General features: G+C 42.3%; 1 pseudogene; it reads right to left on the minus strand.

Moving 5' to 3' along the window:
* LOC130134808 (transcription termination factor MTERF8, chloroplastic-like) overlaps positions 1-16,178 on the minus strand; it is a 54,390-nt pseudogene that overhangs the window by 26,627 nt on the left and 11,585 nt on the right.

Below are 16,178 nucleotides of genomic sequence, written 5' to 3' on the forward strand. Positions count from 1 at the left end.
AACGTCATCATAATCGAAGCAGAAGATACCTACGCACTGAAAAGAAAGTAAAAGGAGTCCGAACCAGTTGATGGTTTCAGGATCCCCAACGAAGTTGTCAAATAATAGAGGGAAGTATCACTTCCAATTCAATTTTTCCGTCGATATTCCCTAATGTGCTTTTCTTTTGTTTTTTTTCAACCCCAGGGAGACAAAGAAAAGGGAGCAACAAAAGAAGAATCTCCAGTGGAACCAAAGCAAAAACATGCAAACAAGAGGAATCTTGGTAAGTTGATCAAATAGGTATCCTTAAATCGTGAATGCATGTGTTAAAGAAGTTTCCTTTCTAAGAGAAAATCGAACTTCTTCTTCCCCAAGCGGAATGACACTAAGACTGAGCAAAACAAAACAGATTGTTTTGAAAAGAAAATATTTCAGAAATGTTTCAAATCAAAAGTTTTGAAACACGCTTTCTTTGAGAATGCATTAAGTATCAAAATTCCCTAAAAGGGATAATTTGACAAAAGGCTTTGAAAAATTTCACAGAAAAAGTTTGGATCAAATCGAATGGAAAGACCTTCAAATGATGAAAGGTAAGCCGTATCCAAACACGTCCCCCATACACTCAAAGTCAAAGTGAAGAAGTGAGTGAGAAAAAAAACTCATCCAAAGGAAATAAGGGATGTTCGCAATGATTACATGGATTGAAATGATGAAAGGCAGTCATTTCACTATCCCAAACACATGCTTATCCCTTGCAAATCAAATTTGAGCCGAAACAGTGGAGAAGTTTTTCCAAAACAACCCTGTTAAGAACCACCCCACATTAAGGCAAACCAGGAGGTTTGTGGTTGACAGCCATGGGAGAATAGGATCAAAAAAGATTCTATTGCATACTCTTGCATCAATCTTTCTGTGATAACTTCATATGAAGTCATATGAGAGCTCAAGAAATCCCAAGAGGAAGAAGAGCACTTCATTTCTTATACCCAAACACATTACCTTTGGCGAAGCCCAATTGAGCCTGAATATTCATTTCAGAACCCTAAATTGGTGATTATCTCTTCACACTGGAGCATGAGCATATGATCCACTTTGAATAGATAAGAAACAAAAGGCATGACACAGAGTCCTTAAAACTCAAAAAGGTCAAAGGCAAAAGAATCGGGGACATGAAAAAGCAGTGTGCCCGATAAAAGCAAGGCCGAATGCCCAAGAAAAATGAAAAAGAAAAGGAAATTCAAAAGGAAACTCAAAATAAAAAAGGTCGTGACAAAGTAAAGCCAAGATCATGAGAGATCATAGATCACAACAAGTGAAAATGAGCAAAAGAAAAGAGATCGTAATGAACGTTTAGGGGACTCTGATGTTCATAAAAAGAAAGATCCCTAGTGAACAAAAGAGGAAAGGGGTGGTGATGCCAATAAGATCACCAATTTCATAAAAATCCTGAATTCAAACAAATGAGCCTTTTTTGAGCCTACCCAATACCAACAATACAATCTCTATCCAAAGACTCTTCAGATTGGGATGTTAAGAGTAGAAATGTGACATTTTAAATTTTGATCCACTTTTGGGATAAATGAAATGTGTATATTCTTCAATGCACTTATAGTTAAATCTCGCCTGGAACTGATCATTCTCGGGATACTAACCTTTAGGGAATGGCTACCTAGGGAAATGTACGTGGACATAAGAACTCGAGCATGAGTCGACTTTTGGTGACGATCAAGGTCACCATGACTTGAGTAACCATAGGTCGATATGCGTAAACCCTAAAAAGCCGCCCGTTAGTCAGAGGTACACTAAAGTCGCATTTGAGTGAAATTGACCGTCGTTTGAATCCGAACTTAGATGGTGAATTTCTCGAAGTGTCACGACTAATTTATTTGGACGACGTCACATAAGCGTGGCCAACCTCGAGATTGCCCGGATTTGTCGGAAAATGAAATTTGAACCGAGTGCAGATTTAGATCAGTATAGCTCCCACTTGGTTTATTTTATTTAGTGTCTATCTAGTCTTTTCTTTGATTTTGAAATTCGGAATTTTCATGGCCCTTGGATCTAGCTTGCCCAACAAGACCATATGTGAGCCCTTGGATTGCACTTGATTGGTATATTGACTTTGGTATCTCTCTCTCTCTCTCTCTCTCTCTCTCTCTCTCTCTCTCTCTCTCTCTCTCTCTCTCTCTCTCCCCTTTCCCGCTGCCCCACGCTGCCCCCACGTTGCCGCTGACCTCCACCATGCTGCTTTGCTGACCGTTGATTTCCTCTGCTCCCCACGTTTCTCGCCCGCCGATTGTTGATCGCCGACCATCGACCATACGCGCTCGCCGCCTTGCTGCTATCTTCCCTTCGACCTTTGCCGACCTTGCCGACTTCCGCCCATTCCTCCCCATGATGATCCCACGTTACCTCTGCTTGGCTGATTCCTCAAGCTGCCCTCACGGGCTGCTTCTTCTTCTCCATTTCTGCTTCTGTTTCTGCTGCAACTTCTCCATTCCAGCACCACGCCAGCCCATTTTCCGCTAGAACCAGCCACCATCCCGTCCCCGTTCAGCCCCCATCTCCGCCCGACTCCGCCGTGAGCCGCCGCCTGTCCGCTGAGGTTGCTGTTGCTTCGCTATTGCTGCTGCTGCTTTGCTGCTTCTTGTTCTGCTTCTTAGCTTCTTCTTGCTGCATGCCCGACCAGCAGCTTCGTCCGCCTCCACCAGCCAACCACCTCAGCCGTCCGGCAACCGCTCGCCGTCGTCCAGGTCGCCGGAAATCACCGAGCCACCCGTTCGACCGCTGGAGCTGCCGCTGCTTGCTTGGCTTGGCTTTGTTCGGTTTCTTGCTTAAGCATTCTTAGTAAGTGGCTTCCTAACCCTTGACTACGCTAAGGGGTGACTAATGGACATGTTAGGAATGGTTTAAGGGCTGTGGATAGTTGGTTTAGTGGCTGGTTGTGCTTGGTTTGCTTGGTGGTGCATGTTGGTTGATTTCGTGAAGGTTGCTTCTTTGCATCGCTGGATTTTGCTATTTTTTCTGTGACTTGTGTGGGTTGAATTTGAGGAAGTGTTCTTCATTAAAGTTGTTCATAACATCTTTGAGTTTGACATAATTTAATTTGGGAATTTTTGGAAGTCATTTGAGGCCATTCGAAAGTCTATCTTTTGACCGAAATAAGTCTGCCGGAAACACTGTTCCTCCGACCTTCGGGTCTGTTCGAATTTTTATAAATTTTTCCAGACCTATTTTCAAAATACTTTCTTCACAAAACTTGTTGGGGACATTTGTGGTTATAACATATAAAACTTTTAAATCTTTATAAGGAGATTTGGTTACTGTTTTAAATGCATTTTTAAATCCGGATGGCCAGTCCGAATGAAATATTTTATGTCCGACTTTGGATGACAAAAAGAGGTGGTTCTAGACAGAACTGGATTTTGTGTTCTTCATAAAAAAAATGTTTATCAGGATGTTTTGTACAACATATCCAAATTTCATAATTTTTCGAATTGTTTTACTATTTATTTCAAATGGATTTCTGTCACTGCGCAACTGCCCATTTTGGACCCAATTTTATATATTCTCGGTTTTTCTCTCTCTTGAGAATTATTCGGTGTTATCGTGGCGTTTTGACGGATTTAGTTGACATTGGGCTAATTTACAAAGATAAGAATTGGTAATGATTGCTGAGGTGTGTGCATGGTCACGACACGTTCCGTCTAGGCGGGAGTTCTAGACGATGCCCGACGGGGGTTCGGATGCCGTCTAGGCGGGGTTCTAGACGTTGCCGATCACGGTGGAGGCCGGATCGATGCTCCTTTGTGGAATGCCATCCGAGGGGTTCGGACGTTGCCATCGTCGAAGTAGCGGGACGATGCCTGGTTACGCCAGAAGACCGGCGGGAGTTCGGTGGCCCGAGGGGTCGTTAATAATCTGGACTTAATGAGTGCGATTTGCATTGGGGAATGCTTTGCCTGAATTAATTGATGAGCACGTCTGGATTATTAACCATGTTATGCTTGATCATGCCATGAATTGCTTTTGCGCATGCTTGATGGGCAATTGGCCATGTTATGGCGATATTCTAACGTGCAGGGTGGCTTGTGTATGCGCCAAGGCGAGGTAAGGACGTCTGTGATTGTTTATGGCACGTCGATTGTTTGAATCGCATGTTTAGAATTGTTCGGAAGTACGCTTTGGCCTAAGCGAGGCTTAGGTAGTTGCTTATTGAGAAGTGTTCTCATGGTTGTATAACCGAACCATTTCGGACCGCGACCGTGATTGATCCGGAGACATGCGCCGGGATACTACAGGATTGAGGATCGGTCGAGTTACCCCGTCTTTTGAGTGGCCCTTTTATAGAGGAGTTAAGCTTACCAACCACCCAATCCTTTTTGTTGTGCGCGGTTCGTAGATAGTAGCCTCGTAGAAGGCTTGCAATGTATGTGTTGTAATCGATGTTATGTTTATAAAAGTATCTTGTTAATGTGTATTCTTTGTCTCTCCACTATCCTGTTGTTTATATGTTGTATGGAGAGTTCGAGATTTCTTCCGCATGCGTTGCTCGTTAGTGTTTCGATTGGGTCGGCGACAAGTCCTGGGATGTCGCATGCTTGACAACCCCAGAGGGATGTTGCGTGCTCGTTCGGGTTCGGGCGTGACAAGAAACATGACTTTATGACAAGAAGTTATCGCTCGAAGAAGTGTATGCAATAATATCTTGTCTTGCCCTTGAGGTTCATAACTTGTAGACACTGAAGCAAGTTATGATGAAATCCTTTTTCTTGACCTCAAAATGTCTATCCTTTGAATAGCCATTGACCAAGCCAACATTACAACCTTTTAAAAGACCTTATCGGATCAATTGGATTGTATACATTGCGAACATCTCCGAACACCTGAGGATTGGTTAAGAGAGATAAAATTGAGGGATATCAGACAATTCCCATTTCAATCAGATGAAGAAAAGACCAAGTTCATAGATTGAGATAAATCCTTTCTAGTGAAGGTCTTCCAAATGATCATTTCAAGCATTTCTTGAAAGATTGCAAGCACTTTGTTCAAATAATTCCTTGAAAGGAAATTTGATTGTTTGAAATGCATTAATGCAAAGAATACATGTTTCCAGACCATGTTTTAAAAGTTTTTGGTCAACTTAAAACCAAGTTTTCAAACAGTTTGTGGTAAGCTAAAAAATCCCATACTTCAAACAGTTTTTGATTAATTTCAAAACCACTTTTCAAAATAGTTTTTGGTCAACTAAAAACCATACAAAGGTTAGTGAAACCTTAAAATCACATAACTCATGGTCAAGGCACTCATTGTTTGAAGCCTTTTCAATTCCTACTGCCGAGGAGTCACTAGGTGAATCATCAAGACCTCAGGCGAGAAGACCCAGGTACACATTGTTAAAATTCCCAAAGTCCTACTGACAAGGAGTCACTAGGCAATTTCCAAAGTCCTACTGGCGAGGAGCCATTAGGAAAATTCTCAAAGTCCTACTAACGAGGAGTCACTAGGCAAATTCCCAAAGTCCTACTAACGAGGAGTCACTAGGCAATTTTCAAAATCCTACTGGCAAGGAGCCACTAGGCAAATTTCCAAAGTTCTACTAGCAATGAGCCACTAGGCAAATTTCCAAAGTCCTACTAGCGAGGAGCCACTAGGCAAATTTCCAAAGTCCTACTGGTGAGGAACCATTAGGTAAATTTCCAAAGTCCTACTGATAAGGAGCCACTAGGCAAATTTCCAAAGACCTACTGGTGAGGAACCACTAGGCAAATTTCTCAAGTCCTACTAGTGAGGAACCACTAGGCAAATGTCCAAAGTCCTACTGATTAGGAGTCACTAGGCAATTTCCAAAGTCCTACTGACGAGAAGTCACTAGGCAAATTTTAAAGTCCTACCGGGGAGGAACCACTAGGCGAATTTCCAAATCCTCAGGCGAGGAGCCTCAGGTGTTCATGGTTCATGGGTTCGTCCTTAAACTACGACATCAGAATAATCATCATTATTATCACCGCCATCAATTCATACTCTTGGATAAGCAATAAAGAGACGCTCACAAACAGGTAAGTTTCTCTCCCTTAATCATTAAGAACCTCTCAAAATGTGTTCTGAAAAGAAAACCTTTGGATTAGATCACGAATCATAAAGCAAGATCCCTAATCAGTTGTTATGAAATTTCCATTTTATCTTGTTCATTGAGTCAACTAAAAATTCAGGTGTCACCTTATCTTTGAGATTAACTTCTAATGAGCTCAATCTCAAATAGGGGCAACTGTTGACACCTGATTTTTAGCTCATTTTTTCCATATTTTCAAAAATCTCAAAATTAGGACTAGGAATCTTGGCCAAGCATAGAAACCTATTTCTAAACGAAAAATGATTTTTTTAGCATTTTCCTGAATTTTTCTTTAATTTCTTTTAGTCAAAATGAGTGAGAAAATCAAAAAAAATAGCAAATGGAATCAGAAAATTCCATAAAAATAGTAATTAGTCTTCTTTTAAATTGAATTTCACTAATGCATCATCAATTTTGGAAAATCTCAATCGGGCATGTGTTTTTCCCAAAATTGGGTAAAATCAAACCAGAATTAGACCAAAAATTCAATTAAATCTTTTCTAGTCATTTTTAAGTCATAGTGTCTTCACAACAAATGATTTTGGGACCTTGAATTACATAATGGTCAGTCCAATTGCACAAATTGTCAAAGAAATCGGAAATCCCCAAAATTCAATTGGAAATTAGGAATTTTAAGCCCAAATTGGGAATCGTGTCCAATTCGAAATTGTTGAACCAAAGGACTATCATTTCTAGGGTTAATCAGATGTGGATAATTCAATTTTGGCCTTAATTTTGCCTAATCAGATCATTAAGACATTGAATTGAGCAAAACCCTACTAACCCGAATACAAAAATTTGAAAATCTTGGACATGATTTTGTCAAAAATTGGGAAAAATCACATATTTGGGTTTATAATGTGATGTGGAATTCAATTTTAGTATTTAATTTTGAAAATTCAGTTAAAATTGACCTCAATTAGAGTTTTTAGTCTGAACCGGGCTTACCGGGTCGACCGGATCAACCCGACCCGACTCGGGTCTATCCTTCTTCCTCACCTGACTCGCCCAAAACGTGCAATAAACCCAGAAAATATCTTCTAAAACCCGCCACTTCACTGACTTAATCTAATTAATATAGCACGTGAAAATCGAGTTTACCAGCTGGAGAATCTCCAGCTGGCATCGGAGATTCGTTACAACCAATTTGGAGGTTGGTGGTAATGGATTTTGGGCGGGAAGGAAGGGTGTTCGACGAAATCACTGAGAAAGAGAGAGAGAACTAGAGAGAGAGAAAGGAGTTTGAGCTTGAGAGGTGTGTTGAGGTTCCCAGGACCGAGTGATCGGCGTTATCCCGACGAGAAAAATGTCGGCAAATTGACTCCGACGGTGAACCTCCTCACCTGGAAAGCCTGTGCCGGAGCTGGTCGTGAAGCTCTGAAACTTGAGCTCGGCCGGCGAGTCCAGACCTTTCCTGGCGAGACGGCGACCACTGGCTTGAAGAACTGATATCAATAGATCATTTTATAGTCATCGTTGGGTTCGGAAACTCCATTTTCGTCACTTTCAAAGCGGGTAAAGTTTGATGTCTATCACGGTTTTCCAAAATTCCAGAAAATGAGTTTGAGTTTAATATGGATGATCATGCGATTTCCTTGATGATTCTGAGTCCTTTGACGTCTAAAAAACATTTCTGATCATATTTGTGATGTTTGATTGCATTTTGATCGTCGAATATGCATAAACCAAGTCGGCCGTTACCAAAACCACTCGCACGGAGCTCGAAGAACCTTAGTTTGGAGTGTCTCCCGTGGCCAATGGCCACCCAAGTCAGTCTTCTTAAACTTTGTTTGATGGTTTGGGACTTATTTTGACCGATTAAGACGGCTAGGGCGCTCTGTGTTATGATTTGAGAGCTCGAATAGCTATATTAGAATAGGTTGCCAGTTAAGGTTTTTGAATCCAGTTTTTTGCTGGCCGACGGTGTTCTGGTGATGAACTTAGAAGGCTAGATCAATACTGGAACATATGAACTTGATAAAAGACCAAACAGAATGGCAATGAACTCATTGGAAGGTCGTCGGAGATAGACCCAAATCGGCGGCCTAGAAAACGTTCAACACAGCTTCGTGGCGATGAAGTGTTTGATAAAATGCCTTAGTGAACAGAATGAAAAATGGCGCCGTTTCTGGCGTCGTGCTTGCCTGAAGGGGTAATCGGCGCCAACGCCGGCGAGGCCCGGTTCGGCCTAGCCGAACCGGGTTGAACCGGTTTGGTCCAATTCACCATCCTGGCGAGAAAATTCAAAAATAATAATAATAAAATAAAAAAATCAGAAAAATCCAAAAAAAATTAGGAATTTTCGGAAAATTCATAAAAATTTCAAAAAATTAGAAAATTTCATAAAAATTCAAAAAATTTTAGAAAATTCATAAAAATCTAGAAAATTCTGAAAATACAAATAAAAAATATGAAAAATTCAGAAAATCTATAAAAAAAATTGGAAAATTCGAAAATCCATAAAAAAAATTTCAGAAAAACATAAAAATCAATTCTCGGCTAATGAAATTCTCAAAAAAAAATCAAATCAAAAATTTCAAAAATTTACAGAATGGTCCAAAAATACTGTAGCCAACCTTGGAAAGTGTGATTTGAATTTTTGGAACTGCCTAAGTGGCATTTTTAGAAAAATCTCAAATTCATGGGTTATAACCCCTAAAAAATCCTAAAACTCTAAAAAGACACAAATCATGAAATGAATAAGCCTTTAGGGCTTTATTAGGATTTTGATGTTTTTGGGTGCATTTTGATTTTTAGAGACAATTTGGGATTGTTTGGTTTGATTGACCTTGATTGCACATTTAATCATTGATTGATTTTCCCCGCAATTAGAATGGATAGGATTAGTGGATAAGCCTTGGAAACTTGTGTAACACGTTAGATATCGTATCGTTCTTAGGTACCGAAAGGACGTTAGGGATCTCGATTCGGGATCATTAGTGTAACCAAGTCCTCGTACTCAGAATCTCTAGTTCGTAGAATCATGGTATTTCTCCCATACCCCGATTAGGTTTCTAGTCAACTTACCAATAATTACTAGTGGCGACTCCAAAATCGAGAACTTAGACTAAATAGGAAATTACCATCTGCTGTCACGTGAGGTATGGTCTGGGAGAGACCCTTGCACGGAAATACCTCCTTAGCGCGCAAATCCCAAAAGTGCCCAAAAAAAAAAACGCGGCACCGACATCACGCCCCTGAAAAGGCAAGACTTTGACAAGGAGTTCGATCAAATATTCGAATTACGTTCAAGAACATGACCTGTTTCATAATTTGTCTCTGAGAGTCACTCGCCCCGTTGGAACTCGATATTAGGTGATGCGTTGACGCAACGGCATTGTACGTGAAGTAATGGAGCTCTTAATTACAGCCCTCTGTACAGTGCGTTTCCCGGTGACAGAATGAAGGATGGATGGAGATGATAAGAGGTTTAGAGCTAATGGCGGGTGTTTTTAGAACTTTGAGCAGGACCTTTTTCGAAACAAGTTGCCCAGTTCCGACCGCGAACGGGTCTTATCGTATTGCACGTAAATATACGCATGTTTTGGCTTTTTTTTTTTTTTTTGGTAAGGTAAGAATATGTATAACTTTTCACAACACCAAGTACAACCTAAGCCCAAACCAGCTCATGACCATATTAGGACATAGTAATGTCCATACAAGGTCAAGAGGGTCCAAGAGAACTATACAACAAGCCGGAGGACGGCTAAGAACATGGAAAATAGAAATAAAAAAACAAAGACAACCAATCCAGCCGCGAGGTTGGAAGGGCGGCGATCAAAACTCCGGAAATCATTGGAGAGAGGCACATAGGAACAAATTTTGGGAGCAAAGACTGCCCAAAGATAGAAGGAGGTAGGTCCCACTTCCTCTATAGAATGCGATTCCTATATGTGTCCTCAACTCTCCCCATAGAGATGGCCTTGTCCTTGACGACTTTGAAAAGATGCTTACGCATGCCAGGGATAAAGACGCTCTTATTCCTGAAGATCGTATTGTTCCTTTCGGTCCAAATAATGTGACATAAAGCCCCAAAGGAAAATCTAGAGATGCGGTGAGCAAACGAGGATCCTCCGCATACTTGCATCGCCCACATAATATGATCTTGCCAAGGACGGTTGCGCCAGGGTAGATTACATTTTGTCGCCCAAAGAGAAGCCAATCTACTGGTGGAGGCGCATTCAAAGAAAAGGTGGTTGATTGAGTCTGGTGTAGAACCACAAAAAGCGCACAAGGCATCGTCAATCCTGTGATTATGTAACAGGAATACCTGGGTAGGTAGCCGGTTAAGAGATATTAGCCATAGAAGAAAGGCATGACGAGGAGCTATGTGTCGGTCCCCGAGATGAAGGAATGCCAAGGGGTTGGATGCCATTTCACTTAAACCCCACCTAGGCTATCACGTACATCAAGACAAGTTCAAACAGAAACACGCTCAATGTCACTACACAACAAGCACACAACTTATACTTACTTGGGCTTTTCTGCGTGCGACCTACACGTTAGCCACAATAGCACAATTTCCAACCACACGCACATGCCAAATTCATTTCACGCACTCGATCCTGCCTCATCACACTATTTTCATCCGACTCGCCAATGATCCGCGTAATGGTACCGCGCTCAGTTAGCCGTCCCTCCGTATCTAGGGCATCGTCCCACGTAATGGTAACACGCTCGTAGACGGATCAATTCCTCTGCGTAATGGTACCGCCTCGTGGGATTTTTGTCACCACAGATACCGCACCACCACATAATTTTTCACTCGTTCACTTACTTGACACCAACATGCCAATATATTAGCCAATCACACTTGACCCGTGCACGCACCAAAACCACACAAATTTCTCATACTTAATAAACACCCAAAAACCACGCCAATTGACAATCAATTCAATTCAGCCCATGCGTGCACATAACGACCCACATTTCAATCAATCAAGTCACAATTCAACGAACATACAAGGCCGCTAACGGGCCCACAATCACAGCCACGTTATGAGTACAATTTCAGCATTTCCACACTCATTTCAAGTTATAAATAGTGCCACAATCCAGCCACTATACATCGCACCAAACCGACACCATTTGCCCTTAAATCGAACCAACCATATAGCTCGTCAATACGGGTCCCAATTTCCAGCATTCAATTAGGCATCAATTTAGCCCCAAACATCCCCAATTCAACCTCAATTCAGCCAATACCAATCGGTCCTCGAACAGCCACAAATTCAGCCCTAAACAGCCTACTAATCTAGCCAAAACAGCCCCTAATTAAGTCCGTTCAGCCCTTAATCATGTCTACCGATATCCGACATCCTAAATAGGATTTAGGGGGCAACTTACCCGAACTCTAGGCTAGCTCGGCTAGTAGTGAAAAGTGGTGGTCGATCGGTGCCACGCTGACAATGGCAGCTAGCGGCGAAGTGCTGGCAGCGGCGGCTGGCTCTAGTGGTACTGGACTACAGCTGAATAGGACAAGATGAAGATGATGGTGATTCGATGGGGACAAGCAAGGGAGAGAGAGACGGTGAGGTGAGCGGCGAGTGGGAGAGCGGCGGCTCACGGCGGTGGGAGCCTGCCGTCTTGTGATGGTGGGACGGTTGGCTTGCTCGTACGAATGCCACGGCCACGGAAAGGGGAGGAGAGAGAGAGACAGCGACGAGAGAGTGGCGAGGGTACGGCCTCGGTGATCGGACGGCGCGACAGGCGGACGTGGCTGCCACAGCGGTGGTGCGGCCAAAGGGGAGGCGATCGGTCGGTGGGGGTTTCTTGAGAGAGAGGGAGAGAAATGAGTGAGAGAGAAAGAGTTTGGACTAAATAGTCCAAGGTTAATTATTGAGGTGCCAAAAGACCATCATGCTCTCTTCTCTAAAATCCAATCAATCTGTCAAGATTCGATCTTATTCTAAGATCGACGGTCCGGATTAACCCTGGCCAAAATATCCAGGGGCAAAGTTGAAATTTCACAAAATTCACAAGGGCAAAATTGTCCAAAAATTTCTATTTCTAATACTAGGGCGAAATGACCAAAATGCCCTTCCCCAATTACACTTGGCCTTAACAAACTTCCAGGGGTAAAATGGTCATTTTCCATTTCTCGCCGAAATTCGATTTTTCTGAAAGATTCGGACAATTCTAAGGTTGATCAGGCTAATGGTAACGTCGTCCAAATGATCTGTCATGACTTTCTAAATTTTCAATGCCCAACTTGGTCTCAATTTAATGACTAAGTTCTAAATAACGTAACATGAGCGTTTCTTAGACTAACGGGGGTGGCTTTTGGTGAAATTCGCACTTTTGACCCGTGGCCGATACTGAATCAAGCCACGTTCAAGTTCACTTGGGTCGTGATGACCTCGGTTGTCACTTAATCGCGAGGATCGATCGCTAGTTCTGACGGGCACGATCGTTTGGTATAGGTTTAGGGTCATTCGTCAATTCATTTCATGGTCAAGCGGTATCACCTGCGATCTACTCGTATGACAATGGCGAACTGATCCCTAGCTATCCTTGGATCGACCTACATTGGCTCAAAATGTCACCTCGACAATTTTCATGGTCGAAAGTCGGTTCACGATCGAGTTCTTTGGTCGCGCGAATTTAGATCCCTAGTTAGCCTTTCCCCAAGCAGTTAGTATTCCCAGAGTGAGCAATTCCGAGCGAGATCTAACTACAAGTACGTCCATAAACCATTCATTTCATAAATTCCAAGTGGGCCGGATTTCAGAGAATGTCACACTCTATGTAGTCGTACAATATGACGAACATATAACTCGGCATAACCTTCCAGTGGAAGGTCCTTTCTTATTGGAAGAAAATGGGCTAATTTTGTCAGTCGATCAATAATTACCCATATGGAATCATATCCTCTTTGACTTCTCGGTAATCCCATTACGAAGTCCATTGTAATGTGTTCCCACTTCCATTCGGAATTTCCAACGATTGCAATAATCCGCCAGGCTTGCAATGTTGACCCTTGATTTGTCGACCGCGTCAAATACTTAGCCACATGTTTGGCTATGTCCATCTTCATGCCATTCCACTAGAAATGTTGTCGCAAATTCTGGTACATTTTGGTACTGCCTATATGGATACTGTAATTGCTCTTGTGAGCTTCCGTTAAAATTTCTTCCTTGAGTTGTTCATCCTTTGGCACGCATAAATGCCCATTAAACTTCAAGATTCTCACATCGATCACATGAAAATTGGATTTCTTCTTTTCCTCGCTATCTCCTTGGGACTTTCCGAATCTCTAGGTCTGTTTGTTGTAACGTCTTGATTTTCAATATGATGTCCGGTTCGATTCTAAGAGCAGCTAATAAATTCTGATGATGTCCAACTTCCAGCTTAAAGTCCAAATCCCGAGCTTCCTCAAGTAAGGTCCATTCCTTGACCATCAAATAGGCGATGGCTGATTTTCGACTAAGAGCATCGGCAACTTTGTTTGCTTTGCCATGATGGTACAATATCTCGCAGTCGTAATCTTTGAGAAGTTCCATCCAATGTCGTTGCCCATATTCAGCTCCTTCTGGGAAAACAAATATTTCAAGCTTTGATGATCCGTATAGATAACAAATTGCTCCCCATATAAGTAGTGTCGCCAAATTTTCAAGGCAAACATGATTGCAGCAAGTTCCAGATCATGAGTTGGATAATTCAATTCGTATGGCCTCAATTGTCTCGAGGCATAGGCCACCACTTTGCCATCTCGCATCAATATACAAGCCTCTAGCCCTTTGTAAGAGGGTGCCATTTGTATATTTCAAATCCTCCCGGTCCTTTAGGTATAGTCGAACAAGAGCGATCGTCGGCCTTCGTTTCAATTCTTGGAAGCTTCGCTCACATTTGTCGATCCATTCGAACTTTGTTTCCTTCTTTAGTAATCGCGTTAAGGGGATAGCGATGCTAGAGAATTGTTCCACGAATCTTACGTAATATCCTGCCAAACCCAAGAAACTTCAAACTTCGGTGATGGTCGTTGGTCTTGGCCAATTAATTACCGCTTCAATTTTGGATGGATCCACTGATATGCCGTCTCCCGAGATTACGTAGTCGAGAAATACCACACGAGATAGCCGAACTCACACTTGCTGAATTTTGCATAAAGTGCGTGTTCCACTGAGCGTACGAAGCACGGATCTCGGATGTTGTTCATGTTCAGCCGAATTCTTGAGTATACCAGGATGTCATCAATAAAGATGTGACGAAATGATCCAAGTATGGCTTGAATACTCGGTTCATCAGGTCCATAAAAGCCGCTGGAGCATTCGTCAAATCGAATGGCATAACTGTGAATTCATAGTGGCCATATCGGGTTCGGAATGCCGTCTTCGGAATATCTTCCTTCTTGATTCTTAGCTGATGATATCCCGATCTTAAATCGATCTTGGAAAACATGGATGCTCCTTGGAGTTGATCAAATAAATCATCGATTCTCGGCAGTGGGTACTTATATTTTATAGTAACTTGATTTAACTGTCGATAGTCGATACAAAGTCGTAGCGATCCGTCTTTCTTTTTCACGAACAATATTGGTGCACCCCAGGGAGATGCACTTGGACGGATGAAGCCCTTATCAAGTAACTCCTGCAGTTGGATTTTGAGTTCTTTCAACTCGGTTAAAGCCATCCTATAGGGAGCTTTGGAAATAGGGTCCGTTCCAGGAACTACTTCAATAGCAAATTCTACTTCCCGTTCCGGAGGTAGACCTGACAATTCCTTTGGAAAAACATCCGAAAATTCTTGTACTACCAGAATATCTTCTAACTTTAGTTCGTCTTCCTTTGCTGTATTTTCTATTGTTGCCAGAAATCCTTGACAACCTTTACGCAATGGGGTCGGGTTGCTTCTAAAGCGAGAAATCGGAGGAGCGAGAAGGTCCTCCTCCAATTCCCACAAATGTATAGCAAAGGCGATTGGGTAGATGAAACCGAATCACCTTGCTATAACGATCTATGTTGGCTCGCTATTTACTAAGCCAATCCATACCAATGATAACATCAAAATCATACATGGCCAGTACCGCTAGATTTATAATATCCGCTAGTCCGCCTATAATTATCTTACACCCTTGACATCTTAGGGTAGTCTGCACTTCATTTTTCATCGGAGTAGAAACACTAAGTGCATTTTCTAACGGTTTCATCTCAATTTTGGCCAAACGTACAAATTGGCTAGATACGAATGAATGTGTAGCCCCAGTATCAATTAACGCATATGCAGCACGATTATTGAGGAAAACCGTACATGTGATCACTGCGTCGGAGTTTTCAACATCCTCTTGAGTAAGTGCATATATTCGTCCTTGTACCGGGGGACGATCGCCGTTGTTAGCACGAGGTTAAACTCCAGTTGATGTTGTCACCTGTCTTTGCTGTGAAGGTCTATTCTGTCGTCGTTGCGGACAGTCCCTGACCATGTGACCTTGTTGGCCACACCCGAAGCATGCTCCCGTACGAATGGGGCATGGGGCATCGCCATGCTGTCTTCCGCAAATAGAACAAGTATTGCCAGAAACATTGGCTGGCTGCTGGAAATTCCGCTTCTTGTTGGAAATAAAGGGACGTTTTCCCCTTGTCATTGACCTCTTGCCCGAACGTTGATCCATTCGGGGAGTAGAATAATACGGTCTTGTCGAAGGGACCCTCTCCAGTAAATCTTTCTCGATCAGTTGAGCTCGTTCATATAACTCATTATAATCTTTCAAGTTCAGAGGCACTAACTGACTCCGAATGTCAGGTTTGAGACCATCACGAAATCGTTTTGCCTTGTCAACCGGATTTTCAATAAGTCTCGGGGAGTACCTCGATAAGCGAGCGAACCTTGCTTCATCTCGGTCCACTATCATATTTCCCTCTTTGGAGTTGCAGAAATTCTTTCATCTTCCGATCATGAGCATACTCGGAAAAATACTTCCCGTTGAATGCCTCAACGAAAGCATTCCAATTCATAGCAGCATTTCCTAGGAATACGGTTTCCTTAGTCGCCTTCCACTAATAGTTGGTATTCCCTTGCAGGTTGATAGGTCGCTAAGGTGACTTTATCTTCCTCGGAACATCGCAAAAGTTCAAATGCTTTCGTA

The sequence above is a fragment of the Syzygium oleosum genome, unplaced genomic scaffold (genome assembly GCF_021117445.2).
Source record: "Syzygium oleosum isolate NSW1041296 unplaced genomic scaffold, Sole_v2.1 Sole_v2.24, whole genome shotgun sequence".
NCBI lineage: Eukaryota > Viridiplantae > Streptophyta > Magnoliopsida > Myrtales > Myrtaceae > Syzygium > Syzygium oleosum.